Genomic DNA, 13,557 nt, shown 5'->3' on the forward strand with positions numbered 1-13,557 from the left:
GAAACCCAAGGCTTTCTTTTCCTAAGTCCAATGTTTGTTTCACTGGGACACACAATCTCTTATTAACAAGAAAGCAAGAAAATCTGAGTATCCAAAATTTTATTTTCCTACCTGGGCCAAAAGGCTAGCATTTGATCCTTTAGGTGTAGTAGAATTCCTTTATATTGCCCTTTCTGAAACTTCCCATATTCAGAAATTCCTATAGCTCAATTGGTACTGCTGATTGTCATTTATCTTAGATTCTTTTATTTAACACTTCCACTTCCTTCAATGTCTGGAATTCTTATCTCATCTTTAAGCTTAAGGCATGTATAAGAAGCATTGGAATCTTTTGTTGTTATGCAAGTAGAAGACTTCATCAAAGGCAACGTGGCAGAAATGGATAAAGGCCCTATGTAATCTGTCTTCTTTCTTTAGTCACTGTTTCTTTTTCATAATGTTTTACTCTAGACAGAAGGCAACATCTCAAGGATGAACTTTTCATCAATCACAAATGGTTTTTGTAATAATCTCAGTGATCCAAAGTTATGGTCTCAATGGATGCTCTAAAAGAATGAGAAGATCCTTTAGGGCTATAAAAATTCACACAAAAGTCAAGAAAGGAACTGGACACCTCTTATACCACTCGGGAAAAAAGCCATTCTGAATCTTTAGACTGATCTTAACTTGTCATGTTTGAAATATACCCCAGTGATGCACCAAAGTTTTTTGGTTGCATAGAATAATGTAGCTGAAGACTCAACAGAGGCTAAGGAAGGAAATGATGGGAAGTAAAGACTTAGACTTGCATCGTTCATGTCATGAACCTTTCTTTCTAAGTGGGGTACTATTAGTTCATGGGAACTTTAATTGAATCTGCAGGGAGGAAAAGGCAAATTAAGTTTAATAGATAGAGGAGCTATAACTCTTTTTTTCCCCCACCATTTTTTTATTTTTATTTTTTTCTGAGGCAATTGGGTTTAAGTGACTTGCCCAGGGTCACACAGCCACGAAGTATTAAGTGTTTGAGACCAGATTTGAACTCAGGTCCTCTTGACTTCAGGGCTGATACTCTATCCACTGAACCACCTAGCTGCCCTGGAACTATAATTCTTCACTAAGAATCCCTCCTTTGGTTTCTACAATTTTATTTTAAAATAAATCTGTTTCATCTCAACACTTAGGAAACCAAATATTTTTAGGGCCTAGAGGGCTATTAAGAGAGACACAGATAGATTTTGAGGCTCCCAAGGAGAAATTTCTGGGTCATGGCAGTGATATATAGAAATTGTTATTATGGAAAGATCCCTAAGATGGAAGCTAGTACAGTTGTCAGATAGAGGGGATCTTAATTTAGCTCCTTTGATATCTCATGAACTAAGGAATGAGATCATAAGGCTGAAAAGAACATAAAACAGGAGTTGGTACCCAGGTATGAATCTGGTTTGTCACTAGCTGGCTTCTGAATCTCAGTTTTCTTCATAAAAAGAAAAGAATGGATTTAATGACTTCCAAGGTCCCTTCCAATGCCAATAGACTATAATTCCATGATGAGGAAATCCATAACTATAAAGATCCACCACAAAATTTACCTTCTTGATGAACTACCAAACTATACATGGCACCTTCTTCCCATGAATTTCTTAAGTCCTTATGATCTACAACCCAGAAATGAGTTCCAGTTTTACAAAAGGGAAATATCCACAATGATCTTGCTGTCAATGTGGAGGAGGAAAGCTCAAAGTGACCACACCAGCCTAGGTCTAGAGCCTAGCTTCACCTTTATGCTTCATTATGCCATGTAATCCTTTCAGAGACTCAGTTGTCAAACTTGTAGAATAGTAGTCCCAGTTGTACTTGCATTACAAGGTTATTGTGAGGGTCAAATGAAATAATTATATAAAGTATTTTGCAAATCCTAAAGTGCCATATAAATTTTAACTATTAGTATGATTGTTTTGTGACGATAGATCATTTGCTACCCACGTTGTTCAGGTTGTAATGGGATGCCAGGAACACTGTGTAGCCCTAAACAAAGACAACTGGTGCTTCTGCCCCCCACTAGTCATGAGCAATTATTTTCTTTCATCAAGAAAGATACATAGAAGACCTGAAGAATAGCAGGAAGCACAGCTTGTACAGCCATCATACAGGCCTCTAGGCACATGTATTTACTATCGGCAAAGGAAAAATCAGTCAACCGGGATTGATTGACAATGTGGATTGGAACACACTGTAGTTGTATGAAAAGATGACTGGTCTATGGGCCAGGAATCCTGAGCTCTAATCTAAATGTTTCCAGTACCTTGCCCTATAAGCTTAGGCTTTCTGAATCTCCATTTCTCTAACTGCAAAGTGAGAGACTAGAGGATTCCAAAGGATTTTCATTGATCGTCATTTGCTATCATTTGCCATTCTAAAGTTCTGATTATCCTTGATTCCAAAAGGAAGCTGATGACTGTGGATATAATTAATGTTTTCTAAGGGGAAATGATGGAGTTACGGTATTAGAACTAGAAATCCCCTCATTATAGAGATAAGAAACCTGAAGCACTAAGTGATATCTGCCCCTAGTCCAATCTAAAGTAAATATTGAAGACAGCATATGACCCCGAGATTTCTAGTACCAACTTCTATGGAGACATCATAGAACTGAACGAAGTTATCATCTTTTGGTTTGGTATTACCAGAGAAGAGTAAAATATATTGACTGAATTACTTTTAGAGGTGCTAAATGTCAAAGACATTGCAATTTTCAGTGTTCATTGGGGAAAGAATAAGGAGAAAACCACTTTTCTTAAGTAAACATTGCTTAAGATGACAACCAGCTGGTAGTAAAATGGGAAGATCAACATGTTCAGAATCTTTTGAAAATTAACAGAAACGGGACGGGGGGCAGCTAGGTGGCGCAGTGGATAGAGCACCAGCTCTGATTCAGGAGGACCTGAGTTCAAATCTGGTCTCAGACACTTAACACTTCCTAGCTGTGTGACCCTGGGCAAGTCACTTAAACCCCAGCCTCAAAAAAAAAAAAAAAAAAAAAAAAAAGTTAACAGAAAGTGAAAAGGAGTCTTTCAAGATTTAAAGACATTTTTCATGTTCCAAACACCAAATATTCCTTTCTTCAGATGAAACATTTTCAGCTCCTTTATCCAATCTTTATATGGAATGAGCTCTAGGTTATCCACCTGGTCTGACTGTCTTCTAGCTTATGAACTCCTTTCTTGATCACAGTGCCCAGAACTGAACACAACACTCCAAAGATGGCCTGACCAAGGCAGAGAACAGTAGTCTTATCCCCCTCAGTTTTGGATATCATACCTGTCTATCCTTCAAATGCTTGGAATCAGGAAATTTTGCCTCTAATTAGGAATAAAATTTGCTGATTGATTAATAATACTTAATAGTGATTTCAAAAAATAACCTTGAATATATATATATAAATGAGTGAATGCAAAGTGATATAGTGGTTATGGTACTGTGTCCATGTCTTTGCTGCAATAAGAATTTTTTTTTGCTTTGCCCCCTAGATTCCATTTGACATCAGGAAGAGTTCTTTCAATCAACTTAGATTTCATCCTATTTCTTTAAGGTATAACTTCTATACTATATGAAACAATTTCCTCTCTCCTTAATATTTGTATCTTTCCAACATTTGGAGACTGTTATCAGAATAATCTCATAGCCAGGCCTTATGTATTTAGCTCCTTTTATCTTTCTTTATAAATCAACTTCTCCATTTTCTTAATTCTTTCTGCTTCTCTCCTCTGAACTCCCTCCAATTTGTCTCTTACTCTCTAGTCCTGAGCTGGCCCAAAGTGATTGCAAGATTCCAGGTGTGGTCCCTGGGAAAAGGGTGTATCATTTCTCTGTTCTGGAAAGGGATTTTTTTTCCTATCTGCAACTTCATTGTTTTTAGGTTGTTTTAGGTTGAATTGAATTAAACTCTTTGATTTAGAAAAAAAATGAATCTTCAAGAAGGGAACTTGCTAAGGTCTAATTGTCTTTCCTTTTAGGAAAAGCAGGGTGTCTGTCAGCATTATTTAAAACCTCAAGCAATGAGATAGCAAAATATCCACATTTTATCAGGGATATTAGATTGTTGCATGAGTGTGACCTTTTAGAGACATTATGGTATTCTTCTCTTCATTAGGGGATAGCACAATGCCTTAAGCTCTCATTTTTATTCTTCCTTCAGTGTTCTCTTGGGTTTCATGTGTCAATAGAGTATTATAGACCTAAAAGTAGAAGTAACCTCAGAAACTATCTAGTCCAACTCCCTCATTTTACAGATAAAAAAAAAAAACTGACTCAAGAAGTTAACTGACTGGCCAAGAACATAAAGAGAACATTAGAATTGGGATTTGAATTCAGGGTCTCTTATTCCTACATCCAGGCTCCCTTCGCTTGCTTTACTATACTATTTTAAGAAAACTTATTTATTGGTTTGAAGTAGGTTATATCCAAATAGGTCCTATTTAAAATACAGAACTTACTTGCCTTGCCTGTGGATGAAATAGATTATTATATTTTTCTTTCTTCCCCTACTCTCCCTCTCCCTTTCCTTCCCCTCTTCTCTCTGTTACTTTCCCTCCCTCCCTCCCTTCCTTCCTTCCTCCCTTCCTTCCTTCCTTCCTTCCTTCCTTCCTTCCTTCCTTCCTTCCTTCCTTCCTTCCTTCCTTCCTTCCTTCCTTCCTTCCTTCCTTCCTTCCTTCCTTCCTTCCTTCCTTCCTTCCTTTATTTCTTCATCATGCCCTTCAAGAGAAAGTTTCAAATAAGACATAATAATGCTTTTATAACCTCTAATAGACTTTTCTCAATTTACTTAATAAAACTTTCCTTTTGTAGGAATAATAGACTTATTTCAACATGAACATTAGTCAAGAGAGAGGGATGGGAATATAGGAACAATGACAGAGACATCAATCGTTGTTTAGTTCGTGTTTGATTCTTCATGACTCCGTTTGGGGTTTTCTTGGCATAGATATACTTTTTCATTTCCTTTTCCAGATCATTTTACAGAGAAAGTTACTAAGACAAATAGGGTTATGTGAATTGTCTGAGGTCATTGTAAGTCATAAATGTCTGAGGCTGGATTTGAACTCAGGAAGATGAGTATTCTTGGCTGGTGGTTTGGAGCTCTATTTGCTATACTACGTACCTGTCCCTATAGATCTATTTTTCACTAAACATCAGCCTGAAATGACTTCAGGATATGAAAGGGTTTTCTTAGAGGACTGAATGTGTGAGGCACAGAAGAAACATGACAGTTTTTCAGAGCTGTACCATTGTGTGCTGGTAAATGTTTAATAACCAGATCTCTGAAATGACTCACTCAAGTTTAAATGGAATTATTCACATTTTCTCCATTACTTTCTTAAGTCTAAACATTCAACAAAATAATAAATCAAGTCCTGATTTATAGCTTTGCCATTTTATAAGATGTAAGTGCTCACTCTGAAAATTTAATAATTGGCCCTCTAGGAGCTTACTCCAGCGAACTTTTTAATGTGAGAAATTTGGCAGTCCATCATCTCTGTGGGGAAAGAAGACACCTAGAAATTCATGTGTCCTTGAGATAATCCCAGATTGTCAGTTTTTAATGTTAAATCCAAATTGCCAGAGTTGCCTCATCTCTTTTAGACATGGTCATATTTGTATATCTGATTTGATCTGTACTCACATGAGTACAAATTTTTGGGTTCTCAGGTAGTGACTATAATATCAACAAGTGGAAAGTTGTTGCCTTTGATAATTTAACTTTTGTTAGTTATTGGGGTTTAGATTTTTGCTTTTTAACTTAACCACCAACTGCCTTGCCTTAGGTTAAGCAGTTGAAATAAAAATCAGTTTCCCTTTGCTAGATTTTCAATAAAGGAAGAGAAGAAAATCTGTAAATTTAAAATTTTTTTTGGTGAACATTTAAGTATTTAGAGAAAGAGACCCCATGAGCAATGGAGAAACCAAAGAACGATCACTATATGTTCTAATATAATAAAAACAACAAAAAAAGTCATTTGCTGGAGAGGATTTCCCCTCCCTCTCACTTCCCTTTTATTCTCCTGTTTCAGCCAAAGCTCATGAAGAGAAATGTTGCCTCCACACTGGGCTGCTCTGCAAATGTACATACAAGCTGTGTTTCTCTCACCACATGTGATGCATTATGCTGGAATGGCTCCCATGAGTAAGCTGTTCCCATCATCTCCTTTGCAACAGTTTAAAGGGTGTGTATAGGGGAAGATCAAAATGAGCACATTTGTAGATCACATGCTGAAGTTTTCTTGGATTTGGTCCTTCTCCTTCCTAGGGCATGGAGGACAAAGGTGCCATTGGAGGATTGAGTGTGGAGAGAAATGAGCACCATAATGTTCTGAACTTCATTGCCAAAGATTAGCGGTCAGGAGAAAGGGCACTGACTTGGTCGTGTGACATAATAGGCAGTCATCAGCCTATTTAGGGAGCACATTGGAGGGCTTGTCCTCTGACTACTGGGTGCCCCTTTGCTATATAAGCTTCCTTCGAGGACTTTGTTGGGGGTTGGGGCTGGGGGAGATGGATTTTTCCTATAATCCTAGACCAAGATTATATATATCTGGTATTTTTAGACAAGCCCAAGCTCCATCAGGGATCTTTTAGCATCTAACTTGGAATGGAAGACTAAAACAAAGAGGTTTGTTATTCGGGTGCAAATTGTTGAATAACCATGAAGACCAGAAAATCATACAAATAAGTTTCCTCGATTTTGTCTTCCTTCTTCCTGTTCTGTACAAGGTTGAGTATCATGTGGCACTGGAGAGATTTTATTTTTTCCTAGTCTCAGCTCCTTCCCGTTTGAGAGGCCTTTAGAGGTAGTGTATGGCATAATGTCTAGAGAGTCAGATAGGCCTGGATGTGAATCCCACTTCAGATTATAGCTATGTGACTCTGAACAGATCTTTTAATTTCTGCTCCTCATTATCTTCATCTGTAAAATGACAGGGGTAGATTTAATGACCTCTAAGGACCATTTCAGCCCTAAATTTATCATCCTCTGATTTTCATAGGTTTATAGAATTGGGGAAAGAGAAAGAGAGGAGAAATAAACAATTATATAGTACCTATTATATGCCAGGCACTGTGCTCAATTCCCTTTTACAAATATTATCTCATTTGATCCTTACAGAAATCCTGAAAGGATAGTGTTGTCATTATGCCCATTTTACAGTTGAGGAAACTGAAGCAAGACAAGTTTTAGTTATTCACTCAGGATCATACATGCTGGATTTGGAGTCAGATCTTCCTGAACTCTAGACCCAGCATTGCTTAACTGCCTCCTTTTTTATTATTATTAAAGGCTTTTATTTTCAAAACATATACAGAGATAATTTCAATGTTCATCCTTGAAAAACCTTGTATTCCAAATTTTTTCCCTCTTTTCCCCTTACCTTCTTCCCTAGATGGCAAGTAATTCAGTATGTCTAACTGCCTCTTTAAGACATTTGAATTGAGAGGTGTCAATTAAGAAGTGGGAGGGAGAGTTATAATTATATATGATAAGCAGTATGGAATTGTGAAAAGAATACCATCTTTGACTGTGAAGCCAAATGACATGAGTATGTCTCATATAGGCTCTTACTAATAGTATGACAGTTATCAGATGAAAAGCCTAGACTCAATTTCTGATGCCTCTACAAGCACCAAGTTCTGTGATCTAGTATGAAGAGTCTATTGCTATTCCCCTAATTCTTTATTTTATAGATGAGAAAACTTAAGTCCAAAAAATTAAGTGATATCTCAGAATAAGAACTAGAATTTGAACTCAGCTCTTCTGAAAAAAAAAAGCACATTTAGTGCTCAGCTGGCTTTATTGGAAGATTAGAAGGTGTTGAAAAAAAGTCACACAAAGGAGAGAAAGGAGAGAATTAAAGGTATTTGCCTCTCACGAGACTTTTCCCTATGGTAACTTATGTAGACATTCAGGAGGTCTAGTCAATTCTTGAGTACTAGAATCCTTACAATTCCTCAAATACTCCAAGCATTCTTACTGGTTGTCACCTATGCCTGGAATTCTCTTTCTACATACTTCCAGCTCTTGGCTTTCCTCCCAGCTAAAGTCTCACTTTCTTGATCCTCCCTTCTTATAGGGCCTTTCAATTGTTCTATTTATTCTGCATATAGTTTGCCTGAACATACTTATTTCCATGTTTTCTCTTCCATTAGATTGTCATCCTTAAGGAGAAGGGATTGTCTTGTTTTTCTTTGTATCCTCAGTGCTTTGCACAGTACCTAGCATATGGTAGGCATTTAAATAGATGTCAATGAACTTGACTTGGCTTGATTAATTTTTTTTAGATTTTTTATGCTTGACTCAATTTTAAATTTTAGAATAACTTCTCTTTCCCTTTGGGCTTACTTTCTGGGATTGTTCTCTCTTTTTTGTCAGTTTGTATGTGCTCAGGTAAAAGAAATTAACTCCTATTAGTTTAACAAAACATATTTAGGAAGGGAAATCTGCTTGCAAATATGATATAATAAGAACCAGTCTTTGATTAGCAAAATGGGTTGGATTTTTATCAAAGTTTACCTTTGTAGATGTGTTAGTCCCAAGATTTGATAGCATTTCCTATATAAAAACAAAAGAGAGCATGACCTACAAAAACAAATCAAAATCTGCAGGGTTTTTCAAATTGTCAATTTGTCTGAACTTCTCAGTCTGAACTTGACCATCATTTTTTAGTTTTGGCTTGGTCCATACTCTTAGTACAAGAACACCTCCATTGTTTAATAGGGGAAAATACTGTGTGTAATCATGGGTACCAGTTTGAATAAAAACTCAGCTATTGATGGGCAAGAAATTGTTTTATATTTCAATGATGTTTCTTTTGGTCATCCATTTTTTGATGCTCCCCATTATATCTTAATTCAGTCTTGTCCCTTTCCTTATTAGTTTTAGATGCATCTTCAATGAATCAATCTAGCAATATTTATTAAGCACTTATTGTGTACCAGGCACAGTGGAGATACAAAAAGAAGAAAAAGATAATCTTTGTCCTCAAGGAACTCACAATCTAATGAGAGAGATGATATGCAACCAAACATAAAAAGCAAGCTATAAACAGAGTAAATAGGAACTAATTAAGAGGGAAAGCATTGTAATTAATAGGGGTTGAAAAAGGCTTCCTAGAGAAGAGAGGATTTTGTCATCAATTCTATCCTCATGTAATAAGGAGCTCAAATGTCCAGTTAATTAACTTTTATCTGTCTAATATAGATATCTTGGACATGATCAGGGCTGACAATTACTTATTTTTGTATCTCAACCCCTCTTTCCTAAAGAACCATTTCCATTTTATTCAAACATTACCAGTATGTTCTCCTCACCCCCCCAAAAAAATCTTGCTATTCGGGAAGGTTCTAATATTAGTCCTTTTTATCTCAGTATGAACATCACACCTCCCCAGAGAAGTTTTGCAACTTAGAACTAATCTCTAAAGAGAAATTGAAAAAACTTTGTTCAATGACAAAGGAATTTCTAAAGACTACTGATTTAGAATTTAGAGCGGAAGCATTTATATCCTAGATTTGCTATTTTCCCCATTTGTGGATAGGTTCAACAGTACAATTCAATAAGCACTTATGCACTCACTCTATATTATATGCTGTGTTGGAAAACTGTAACCTGAAGACAGTCAATTATCAAGTTATCTATTAAATACCAAGCTCTAGGATTACAAAGACAAAACCAAGAGAGTTCCTGTCCTCAAGAAACTTACTTTCTACTATAGCTAAACAACAGATACACACATAACTAAATATAATTTTTTAAATGAGGACATTAACCACTGGGACAGTTAGGAAAGATTTCTTAAAGGAGATGGCATTTGGTTGTCTTTTTTTCCTTTTTTCTTGATCCTTTTTTTCACTTGATAGTATTTATTTTTTCCAATTATATGTAAGGATAGTTTTCAACATTTATTTTTGCAAGATTTTGAGTTCCAATTTTTTTTTCTTCCTCCTTTCCCTCCTCCCCTCCTCAATATGGGTTATACATATGCAATGTATTTCCATATAAGTCATGATGTGAAAAAATAAAAACAAAAGGGAAAACCACATGACAGAAAAACAAAAAAGTGAAAATAGTATGCTTAAATCTACATTCAGTCTCCATAGTTCTTTCTTTGGATGCAGAGGGTATTTTCCATCCCAAGTCTATTAGAATTGTCTTAGATTACACAAACTTGCTGTTATTGTGTATAATGTTCTGCTGCTTTTGCTTACTTCATCATCTGTTCATGTAAGTCTTTTCAGGCTTTTCTGAAATCATTCTGCTCATCATTTCTTAAAGAACAATAGTTTTCCATTACATTCAAATACCACAACTTAGCCATTCTCCAGGTGATGGGCATTCACTCAATTTCTAATTCCTTGCCACCATAAAAAGACCTGGTTACAAACATTGCATATGTGCAATGTTTTCCATTTTTTATTATCTCTTTGGCATAGAGACCCAGTAGCGGCATTTCTGGATCAAATGGTATGCACAGTCTTATAGCCCTTTGGATATAATTTCAAATATCTCTCTAGCATGGCTGCATCAGTTCACAACTCCAGTACATTTGTCTGTCCTGCAGAGAGTAAGGAGTGGACTGCATCACCTCTTAAATCTCTTTCAGCTCTGTTTCATGAAGAAACATAGCTGAAAGGTAATGACCTAATTTGATTAGTAGCAAAGTCAATTCTATATTGAATTTATCCTTAAATCCTATAGAACTATATATTCCATTAGTCATTCCTTTGGGTTATCTTGAGATTAGATCCCCTCTATACAAGAGGGAAATGGAAAATTGCTTATAATTATTTCCCTTATCAAAATTATGATGCTCTCTAGGCATGTCTTTTTTTAGGTTCAGCCCCAGCCTCCTTTTGGGGTAATCCTGATACTTAGACACTTGCTTAGTGGAAAGAATCTTGTATTTGGTGACCCCTTTTCTTATGAAATATACAATTTTGAATAAATTATTTCATCAAATTAAATCTTATTTTCTTTATTTTTAATAGGGTATTTTTATTACTTCATCGGGCTATTGTGAGGCTTAAATAAAATGATAAATGTAAAAGACTTAGTAAGCTTCAACATTCAATATACATATATGTCATATATATATATATTTATTTATTAGTTATTCTCAAGTTTTAATTACATTACATTTCCTCCCAGCTGAGTGAAGTCCACATTTGGTCCTTCAGTCTCTTGCTTGAGACATCTAAGAATTACAAGTTCATCATTTTGCAGTTGTGGTCCACATGTGACCTTAATTCCCCATTACTCTGTTATTTTCTGATATCATTCCAGGGAATCCACATGGGAGAGAGAGTGAAGACACAGCTAATTCTGGCATTAGACTCACTCTCCCTCAGCTTCCCATAGAAAGCCATCAGAGGTCTGGTGAATTATGAATGGAAGGCAAGCAGTGAGAACTTGGTGACATGTTTTTCCACATGGAACTCAAGGTGTGTGATCAGTGATGCCAGGGCCATAGGTTTTAAATACATTTATCTTTGGAAAGTGTGACCTTCTGATTTTGAGAGGAAGAATTCAAGGAGCACTTCTTTAAAAAGAATGAAAAGATTCCTTAAACATCACCAAAGCAACTTTTGGCTCATTCTATGGTGTTTTGATGATTTCAGTGTAAATGAACAAAAGGCATAAGGATTAAATTTTCTTTAAATTACTCATGTTTTTATTAAAAATTAAATTCAGGGGAATTGCTTAGGAAACATGTCTGTTTTTTTCATACTCCAAACATTTGATAAATCATTTGAGATTTTAAAAATATCTAAGTTTTCTACCAATTTTAGGGATGGTATTTCTAGGCAGGAATAGAATGCTTTGCAAAAGTCTATGTTCTCAAATGCCAAAGTCATTACTTTTCCAATATATCTTCCATTAGCAAAAATGAAATTAATGACCTGAGGGAGTATTTCTTTTTAAAAACAAATTTTTCATTGATATATTTTATTTTTATACTACCTAGATTTTTTACTGTACCTTTTCTCTATTCTCTTTCAGAGAGCCATTCCTTAGAATAAATATTTTTTGAAAAGAAAAAAGAAAAAGAAAAAAAATATTCCACATATGTGTGCTTCCCATATCTACAAAAAAGTTAGGACAATCTCTTCTCATATCTCTTCTTTGGGACCAAGCTCGTTCTTTCGAATTTTTCAGCATTCAGTTTTGATTATTTTGTGAGTGTTTCTTTGTCTATAGTAATTGTATATATTGTTTTCCTAGTTCTGATTACTTGACTTTTTATCCCTTCATACAAATCTTTTGATATTTCTTTGTTCCACCATGTTCATTATTTCTTATGGCATAGTGATATTTCATTACATTCATATACCACAGCTTCATAGCTACTTGTTAATTATTGGGCATCTACTTTGCTTCCAGTTCTTTGCTAGTCCAAAAAGTCATAAATATTTTGGTTTATCTAGTTGTCAATGACCTCCTTGGGATATAGGCCTAGTAGTAGAATTAAAGGTTATAGATATTTTAGCCCTTTTATTTATACAACTTCCAATTGCTTTCTGGAATGATTGTACAAATTCACAGCTCCAACACTGCCTTATTCCACACTGACTATTCCTGTCCCTTGTTATCTTGACCAATTTGCTGGGTATGGATTGAAATTTCAAGGTTATTTTTATTTCCATCTCTCTTATTATTCTGATACATGATTATTAAAAGTTTGAAATTATTCTTTAGATAACTTTGTTCATATCTTTGATCACTTATCTTTTGGGGAATGACTTTTTTTCTTATGTGCTTATATTAGTTATCTATAAATCTTAAGAGATTTTCAAAACAAGGATTTAAAAAAAATTGACCACTTCTTTTTTATCTTAAGTATATCTGTGTGCATGTGTGTGTATGTGTGTTTTATGCAGAAGACACTTGTAAGCATCTACCTAGAGCTTGAGACTCCTTTCTAAAAAAGGCAATCAAGTATTAAAGATTATCAATTGTATTCTTTATTATTTCATCTATTCTTTGTTGAGTTAAGAATTCATCTCTTAACTATAGCTATGAAAGATACATAAACTGCTTGCATTTCAATTCTTTAATGTCATGATCTTTAATATTCATGTCATGTAACCATTTATTATAGAATAAGGTATAAAATGTTGGTCTAAGTCAAATTTTTGCAATATTGCTGTCTAGTTTCCCAAGTAGTTCTTATCAAGTAGGGAGTTCTGTCTTTAGTGATTTATTTTTGCTTTTTATCAGACATTGTATTATTGAGTTATGTTATTTTGGATTCTCTTCAGTTACATTGATGTACTTTTCTATTTTAAAACTAGAATGAATTCATTTTGATAATTGCTGATTTATAAGATAGTTTGAAGTTTAGAAATGTCATTTCACCTTTGTTATTACTAATTTCATTATTTCCTTGGATATTCTTCTAGATCATTTATTTCTCCCAAATGGATTTTATTATTATTTTGCTAGCTTTGCTTAGAATACTTTTGGTAGTTTGTTTAGAATAGAATTAAAGTTGTAAATTAAATTTGTTGGCATTGCTGTTTTTATTGCAT

General features: G+C 34.9%; 1 long non-coding RNA gene across 14 annotated transcripts in view; it reads right to left on the bottom strand.

Moving 5' to 3' along the window:
- Positions 1 to 13,557, bottom strand: part of LOC141558463 (uncharacterized) — a 234,652-nt gene that overhangs the window by 48,556 nt on the left and 172,539 nt on the right. The window lies entirely within an intron of this gene.

The sequence above is a fragment of the Sminthopsis crassicaudata genome, chromosome 2 (assembly GCF_048593235.1).
Source record: "Sminthopsis crassicaudata isolate SCR6 chromosome 2, ASM4859323v1, whole genome shotgun sequence".
Taxonomy (NCBI): domain Eukaryota; kingdom Metazoa; phylum Chordata; class Mammalia; order Dasyuromorphia; family Dasyuridae; genus Sminthopsis; species Sminthopsis crassicaudata.